The sequence below is a fragment of the Solanum verrucosum genome, unplaced genomic scaffold (assembly GCF_900185275.1).
Source record: "Solanum verrucosum unplaced genomic scaffold, falcon-dt-bn FXZP01000252.1, whole genome shotgun sequence".
NCBI classification, from domain to species: domain Eukaryota; kingdom Viridiplantae; phylum Streptophyta; class Magnoliopsida; order Solanales; family Solanaceae; genus Solanum; species Solanum verrucosum.
This window is the reverse complement of record NW_026019988.1, coordinates 785,268-794,891: the sequence shown is the minus strand read 5'-3', so window position 1 is coordinate 794,891 and position 9,624 is coordinate 785,268.

The window sequence follows — 9,624 nt, the reverse complement described above, 5'->3', positions numbered from 1 at the left end:
TCTAGCAAAGCATAAACATCAAAGTTAAAGACTTGGATCATACCAGTGACAACATCTGGCGAATCTTCTTGCTCTTAGCGACTAGTAATAGCATAAAGACGATTTCCTCCTCCGTCTGCCCCTGAAGTAGCTCCTCTAGATGCATCTCTGTCTGGTGGAGCAACTGAAGAAGATTAGGCTCTATTGCCCCCATTACCATTACCCTGCTTGTTCTTAGGACACTTTCTCATAAAATAACTGTTCTAACCACACTTGAAGCAACCAGTGGAGCCAGCACGACAAACCCCTAAGTGGTTCCTACCACACTTAGCACATGCAGGAGTTTTAGTACCCCCTTGTGACATACTATCTTGAGAATGCACATGTTTTGCTCTGAAATTTTGTGAATTCTGACTATTGTACTCACATTTGTTCCTTGGTGCAGGTGCACTAGCAGATGATGGAGTAGGTCCGTTTTGTTTCTGTTAGAAAGATGACCGGTTGGCATTACTCTTCTGCTGCTCGAACTCATTCCCTGTCTTTGCTCTCTTGTTTTGAAATTCCACTCTATCTTTCAGCTTCTCTTCCTCAACTTGTTGTACATGGATCATCAGCCTTGCTATGTTCATATCCCCTATTAGCATAGCTACCCTGCCTTCCCTACTAGACAACTGAGACAACCCGACAACAAACAAACTCATCATGCTTTTCATGTCAGCAACCATTTCCGAAGCATAGCGAAAAAGTTGTGTGAACTTCAAATTGTACTTGTCACGCCCCGAGACACGGACATGGGACCTAGGACCACAAGTGATCCCAAGCTAGCCTTGCTGGCCTGGTCATGAGCATACTAAAGATAATAAACTGATGAGGAAGCTAAAGTCATAAATAAAAATGAAAAGATGGGGAATACCTATATACTATAACTGATATAAATGATAATTGATGAGTTTAATACAAAGATGATATTAACTCAATACTTAGCTGAATCTAACTGTGTCTGAAAATAACCTCTAACTGACTAGAAATATTGGGGCAGGCCCCAACTAAGTCTAGCAAAACTGAAACTAAAAGACTAAAAGTAATACTAAAAAGAGACTCATGACTATTGTCCTCGGAGAAAGAGGACTTACCACTGATTCTGCTGAACTGGAGATTGGGAACCTATCTAAGCGTGATCTGGATGCTGAGAACCTGAACCTACATCACGAGAAAATATAGCGCACGTATGCGTCAGTACTTGAAAGGTACTGAGCATGCATGATAGAATACAACTGAAATAACATATAACTGAACAAAGCAAATAAGCAATGACATAATCTGAACATGATATAGATACTGAATGCTGAGATGACTTGATATAGTGACCAATTTATAACATGCTGAAACTGAATACTGATTATACTGATAAATGGTCAATGCAATAGAATCTGACTGAACTGTGGGAGCTACTAATAACCGATAATAAAACCACATGAGCTAAATATGGAGTCCGATGTATACGCCCCATCGAGAGGACCCAATATACCCTGCCAGAGGTATAGAGGCATGCTAGTGTGATCACTGAAATGATGCCCACAGAGGGGACTTACAACCTACGTGGCTAGTAGTTCTGGGACTATTTGGGTACACTGAACCCTAGTCCAACTCGGTATTATGTTACTCCCAATGGATTAGTGATTAACACATTATGACTGAATTTCTGTAAGTTACTGGATAGCTCAAATTGAACATGCAAAACTGAGAATGCAACAATTAAACTGATAATGATGCATTCATAAACTGAGGCACGTATAACTGAATACTGAAATATCTGACCTAGCATGTGTAATTCAAGAACTAAAGAAATACATAGCTAGGGTTTTTAAATTCATGCAATAAATTGAATATTAATATACTAATCTGATTTGGATCATTCAAACATCTAGGAACCCAACAATTCTAAAATTCAAGAAACCCTAGGTCTGAATAAAGAAAACTGACTGAAAACTAGGGACCTAATGGGTGAAAGGAACCCACTAGTGAAATCCCACATACATGATGATGAATTCCACGAGAAATCTTTTGATTTCGGGGATGGAACTGAAGAAAACTTGATGCGTTCTTGAACTAGGGTTCTTGACTTCTTTCTCCTCTTAGCATTCTAATTTTCTAAGTTTTGATTAATGATTTGACTTAGGTAAGCTCTAGTTATGTTTCTAGGCTTAAACTGACTAAAACCTCATAATTTAGGGTCTAAACGACGTAGCTTAGGGGTCCAACAAAATAGGAAAAGGACCAAAACAACCCTAACTTAATTCTGGCGAAGCCCATCCATGGAAGAAACGACGGTCTGTCGTTTGATCTACCGGCCGTCGTTTGGGTCCGTCGATCAAGTCTGTCTGGAAGGTCTTCACTAAAACAAGCATAACTTTTTACTTGGAGGTTGGATTTTAGCAAACTTGGTGGAGTTGGAAAGAGGATTCAATTATCTATCATATCATAGGTCATGGGACACATAATTCATTTTGTGCTAATAGTTATGATCATTTGAAGTTGACCCTATCAACATTTTTCCTCTTACTGGCTGCTGACCCTCATCTCCGGTCAGACCTACGGACCGTGCATTGAACGACGGTCCGTGCTGGTCGACCGTAGTTCATGTCAGAGGCTGGGTAAAAGAGTCTTGATCCACGGACACAGACCACAGACTGTGGTCTGACCTACGGACCGTGGGCTTGTCCGTGGGTTGAGACTTAGGCAATTTTCTGAGCTGGGTTTAGGGAGGGGTTGTAGTGGTGAACCACGGACCACCAGCACGGGTCGTGGTCTGACCTACGATCCGTGGATGGCAACCGTGGGTTGCACCTGCTACTTCTCAAAATCTGCATTTTGTTTTATCTAGGATACATGGTGTTACAGTACTCAAGAACACTCAAAGAATCATGCTTAAGAGTGAGAAACTCTCGTACCTTTGCTTCTTTCAGTTCTCGGGGAAAGAAATGCCCTAAGAAGGCCTCCTCAAATAAAGCCCAACTCACAAGTGGTGCACCCTCAACTCGATTCTTCTTCCATTGATTAAAACTAAATTCTAGCAACACCCTTCATTTGGTATGCATCTAGTTCCACCCTCTCGGCATCAGCAACATGAATAATCTCAAAAACCTTCCGAAGCTCCTCAATAAAGTTTTTCGGATCCTTAGTGACACTTGAACCATTGAAGCTTGGACGATTCATCCTTAAGAACTCACGGATCCTTGAAGTATCAGCCACTTCATGTCGATTCTCTCTCTGACCAACTTGATTGGTCACAGCTTGGCTCAACATCCGGATAGCCTCACGGAACTCAGTATTGGTGACCTCTCTTTGGGGTTGCACTTCAGGTGCATTCGGTATCCCTTGTTCTTGTGGTTTAACATTCCTTCTAGCGGGACGACCTCTGACAGCTATTCGTGGAGGCATGATCTGAAAGACACGCACAAGCACGAATTATAAGAAACTTTTTAGAGATAAAATCTATCGCATGAAATGAGTATGAAAGAAGTGAGATAGTTCCTAAGTGGTGCAACCTCCTAATTATAGATGTGACGCGCTTCACAACACTAACTAGGACTCTACATACACAACTTCATAGACTTCCTAGGACTCTTGAACTCTATGCTCTGATACTCGAGAACTATTGGTGGCCCCAAGCGAACCCTTGGCCTAACTTAACTCTTAGCGGAAGACTTACTCATGATAAAAATAATTTTAAAAGTGAACTTAAATCTCAATAGATAACTTAGAATGTATATATAAACATAAACTAGCAAAAATGGCACTCAAGTCTCAAACATCAAAACAGGAATAGAAAGACGAACTAACATCAACTAACTGTATATGAAGCCTCTAACAAATGAGATGGACGTTAGGACAAGACCCACAACATTCTAATGAACTAAAATGATAAAGTAATAAAAAGGGGACCTCCGGAAGCAAAGAGGCTTACCAACAACACTGAAGCTCAACTAGAATCAACGATGTGCTGGATGTTGATCCTAAAACAATGCAGGCCAAATGACATCAGTACATTGAATGACGAGCATATGAGGGGAATTATAAAATAAGACATAAGCTTTAAAGGAACTGAAAGAACATACAAGGGCTCAACTTAACTTATTTCAATATAAAGCAATATTATGAATGCAATACCAAGAAAAACGTTTAAAACATGGATAACAACTCTGTGTATTAAGAAATACAATAGTAACTCAGTTTGTATGCAAAAATATAATATAAGTTATGTTTGTATATTAAAACACAATTAAATTTGTGTATATAAAAATACAAAATACTTCTGTGGGAGTTTCTCTAACCAACAACCATCACTTAAGAGTTGTGTGATGATATAACGTTTTGCCTCACGTTGTCAAGGTCATCTTATACCTTGCCAGGGGTATAGAACCTAACTACTATGTGGATTTACTAGTCTATGTTAAAAAGCACTAAGGAATCATCTAAAAAGTATGACCATTTTCTACCCATGATGGCTACATGGTTTATGGGGGTTGGGAGTTGTTTGAGCTCTCCCCCATATCGGTTGCGTAATACTACTCCCAAAATATACTAGCTCATCTGTTTAAAAACATAACTCTTTCTGTGGTTTGAGATAATTACTCAAAAACTAGCCCAAATGCTCTCTAGGAAATCAGTGTTTCCTCTCTTGCTTACTTGTGAAAGCGTTTACTCTTTACTGAAAAACTAGCTCAAAGGTTCTATTGGGAATCGGTGTTTCCTTTCTTGTTTAAATGTGAAAACATTTTACTCTCTGGAATACATAATCTCCACATACTCTTCTAAAGAAATGAACTTCACTCATTACTCTTTACTCAACTCAAAACTCAAGTCTTAAAACAAGTTTAAAGCACTTGCAAAAGTCTTTTGAAAAGACTCTAGGAACTCTCTAGACTTGGCTCTTAACTTTCCTTGAATTTGTATTTATGGATTCAAGGTTATGATTCATATTTATAGATGATTTCTAGATGTTTAAAAGTAATTTAGAATAGTAAAAATCTATAGGAAGTGTTAGTACACTTTAAAAGGACTTAAATGGGCTAAACGACAAAAAACATGTGGGGGCGGACGACTCGAGCGCACTGCTAGCGCTGGGAGCCATCCCCTGAAGTTCAGAGACTACTTTTTGGGCGCATTGCTGGCGTGTCGCACCAACTCTCCCACAGGTAAACCCGACGAATTTTTCTTCTCATTTTCTAGTCTTAACTCGAATAATTTCGATTCTTTTTCTCAATTTCTTTTTAGATTTAGATACCCAATATATGTACAAAAGAATATACTCAAACACAACCCTAAAATCAACATGATTTCCTCAAGAACTCATCAATCTCATCCCAATCTCAAGAACAAAAGTCAATTTCAAGAACACAAGTCAAGAACATTAACCTTCAACTTTCTAGAACAAATTTAACATTGAAAATAGCATGATTGACGCGTGGATGAACAAATCCAGTGCTATGTGAAATTGCATACCTCTTAGGATCGAATCCTTGGCGAAATCCGCAATCAATTCCTCAAGAAATAGACGAATCTAGACATTTTCTTATCATTTCTCCTCTTGAGTTCTTTGTGTAAAGCACTAGCGTGATTTTGCAATTGTGTAAACTGAACCAATTCAGTTTAGACCCCTACTTAATTACCAAAAACTAAATAAATTAATTGGGTATGGAAAGTCCAAAATACCCCTTTAAAATCTAGTTAACTTTCCTTATCTAAACAACCCAGCTTCGAACATACATATCTCCCTCATAGAAACTCGAAAATGAGAAAACTCAGTGGCGTTGGAAAGATAATTCCAAGAACATTCATATAGTATCTTGTACCTCACCCAACTAATTATGTGCTGAGAGTTATGGTCATTTGAAGTTGACCCAAAACTCATACTTAAAATAACTTGCCAAATTTCGGATTTTCATTATTTCCAAAAATAGTTCTTTCTAATTCTAGATCTTTCAAATAGCGGTATGTTACAAATATAGGATACACAATTTACTTAGGTGGAAACTGCATATCTTGGGCCTCCAAGAAGTAACACATAGTGTCAAGGTCTAGTGCTGAGGCGGAATACAGGGCACTTACATCTAGTGTAACTGAAATCACCTACATCCTAAGAGACATTGAAGTTTACTTGAAGACATATCCTACATTGTTTTGCAACAACATTAGTGCATTATACATGACTGTAAATCCAGTCTTGCATGCTAGAACTAAACACGTAGAAATGGATTATCACTTAGTTAGGGAGAAGGTAGCCAGAGGGCATCTTGTCACACACTTTGTTCAATAAAACGACCAGTTAAATGATATTCACACCAAGGCATTGACAAAGCAGGAGTTCACAAAGTTTCGAAGCAAGCTAGGAGTGAGTGTTCCACCTCTCACTATCTTGAGGGGAAGTGTTGTGAAATAGAGGTAGAAGAGAAGTAGTATACCTTGTATCCTAACTCTAAACATATTCTAACTCTAATGTATCTCCTTAGATTTGTAGTTGTACTAGGATTCTACTTGTGGCCGTATGTAATTCTATAAGTAGCATACGTAGTGTACGCAATTATCACTAAGAAATAATATCATTCCTTCTCTCTGGTTGTTTGTTTTCTACATTTGATACATTTAGTATAAATTCAAATTTACGTATCATATCTAAAAAAAAATTAGTGCATGATACATTACTTGTAACATCTCGCTAATTGAAAGAACTAGAAAGAGTTAGAATTGGAAATAGTCATTTTAGGAAAGAATAAAAAATCTGGAAATTTGTTAAGTTATGTTAAGTTTGGGTTTTTTGTCAACTTCAAACGACTATAAATCCAAGATTAGGATGATTTAGGTGTGCTTCCAGATACCCGTAGGAAATATCTTGGAATTATATTTCCAACGCCGCCTGGTTTGCACGATTCCAAGTTTGTATGAGTGAGATATTCCCATTGGAAGTTGGGTCGTTCAAATAAGGAAAGTGTAATCCAAATTTTGGAAGGGTAGTTTGGTCTTTTCCATAACCAATTATTTTAATTCATGTTTAGGAGTTTATTTGGGGTCTAATCAGAATTAGATCAGTTTAGAAAATTGGAAATTCACTCTAGGGCTTGGAGAAAAGAGGAGAACGGAGAAGAAAGTTCAACAATCGTCGATTTCTTGGAGATTTGCGTGTGGATTTCGTCAAGGGGTGATCCCTACGAGGTATGTGAGACTTTCATAATGTTGGGTTCGTTCACCCACGGGCCAATCATGTTTAGTTCAGAAAAATTCGTCCTAAAAAGGGTTGAAAGTTTGATGTTCTTGATATGTATTCTTGAATTTATTTTCGTTCTTGAATTGGGTTGAATTGAGGAGTTCTTGAGAATATCGCGCCGAGTTTTAGAGTTGTTTTGGGTTAGGTTCTTGGGTACATTTTCTTGTAACTGAATCTGAATAGAATTTGAGAAAAATAGTCGAGTTTAGGGAATTTGGGGTTGGAAAAACGAAGAAGGAAAATGTCGGGCAAAATTGACGTCCCAGCCCGCGTCGCGGACTCGCCCCACCATTTTCCAAAAAATTTCTCTGCGTCACGGGCCGTTCTGCGTCAAAAATAAATTTCGCGATTAAATATTTTAAAGCATCTCCTCGTCGCGGAATTGCTTCGAGACAGTGATATCTTGATCTTTTCTAATGTTTGACTATCTAAAAACACTCTTACACATCATGAGATCCTTCATATCACAAATCACAATCCTTTAATCCATAATTCAATTCAAGAAAAGTTAAGAGTCAAGTCAAGAGAAGTTAAGAGTCAAGTCAAGAGGTTAAGAGTTAAGTCCAGAGAAGTTCATAAAGTTTTCCAAAAGTCTTTCACAAACATTTTAACTTTGTTTTAAGACTTAAACTTTGAGTTGAGTAAAGAGTAAGAGTAGAGTTTAATTCTTCAAAGATTATACGGGAACTATGTATTTCCAAGAGTTAAAAATATTTTCACATTTGAGCAAGAAGGGAAACACCGATTTCCAAGAAGAGATTTTAAGCTAAATTTTGAGTAATTATCTCAATCCAAAGAAAGAGTTTTGTTTTTAAAACATATGAGCTAAGTATATTTTGGGAGTAGTATTGAGCACCGATATGGGGACGCGAGTTCGCAATAACTCAAGCCTCCATAAACCATGTAGCCATCATGGGTAGAAAATGATTATACTTTTTAGATGATTCCTTAAGTGTTCTTTTAGCATAGACTAGTGGATCCACTTAGTTAAGGCGTTATATATGAAGACAAAATATAGGATAATTCGGGCAGCATGGGCAAGACGTTGTATCACCACTTGGGCTCATAGTGGTGGTTGTCGGTTAGAGAATCTCCCATAGTATTATATTACTTTACTATATGAGTAAGTTGAGTTGTTATCGTATTTTATTTAACAAACTGAGTTTCTTTCTATTGTTTTAAAAGCTTTCCATATATTGCATGTGTTGTTGCTTTATATTGAGTTAAGTTATTCATGAGTTGAGTAAAGCCAAGGTAAGTGTTCCTTTCCGATTCTTTTCAAGCTTACATTATGTTTTATTAATCCCCTCACATACTCGTACATTCAATGTATTGATGCCATTTGGCCTTCATCTTTTAATGATGCAGACACAAGTAACCAGGATCAGCATCCAGCACCTCGTTGATCCAGTTGAGCACTCAGAGTCTGTTGGTGAGCCTCCTTGCTTTCCGAAGGACTCCTTTTTACATTGCTTTCTAGTATTTCAGTTGTTAGAATGATCGGGGGTCTTGTCCCGACATCCCTCTTTGTTTGAGAGGCTTCATAGACGAGTAGTTATAGTCCTTTAGTCTTATATTTCAGATGTTTTTCTATGAAACTTGAGTAGCCATTTTGGGCTAGTTTGAATATTTCCTTAAAGCCATTCTAAGTTTAATTCATAATTTTTTTGTTTGAGATTATTTCTTATGTTTAAGTCTTCCGCTAAGTAAGTAAGTTAGGTCAAGGGTTCACTTGCGGCCAGCAATGGTTCTCGAGTTCTAGTCCCGCCCAGGGTGTAGGCTCGGGGAGTGAAAAACTTGGTATCAGAGCACAGAGTTCAAGAATAGTCTATGAAGCCGTGTCAGTAGAGTCCTAGTTATCGGTGTGAAGCGCACCACATCTATAATTAGGAGGTTGCGACACTTAGGAAATTATCTCACTTCTTTCATACTCATTTTGTGTTATAGAGTTCATCTCTATAAAGTCTCCTTGTTATTCGTGCTTACGCATGTTTCAAGTCAATCATGCCTCCACAAAGAGTTGTCTGAGGTCGTCTTGCTAGGAGGAACGTTGAGGAGCAAGGGGTACCTAATGCACCTGAAGTGCAACCCTAAGGGGAAGTCACCAATGTTGAGTTCAAGGAAGATATCAGGATGTTGAACCAAGTTGTGACGAACCAAGCTGGGCAAAAAAAGGGGGCTCGACAAGAAGAAGTCGATACTTCGAGGATCCGCCAGTTCTTGAAGATGAATCCTCCAAGTTTCATTGGTTTAAGCACTATTGAGGATCCAGAGAACTTTATTGAGGAATTGCAAAAGGTATTAGAGGTCATGCACATTACCGATATTGAGCGAGTTGAACTAGTTGCATATCAACTAAAGAATGTTTCTAGGACTTGGTT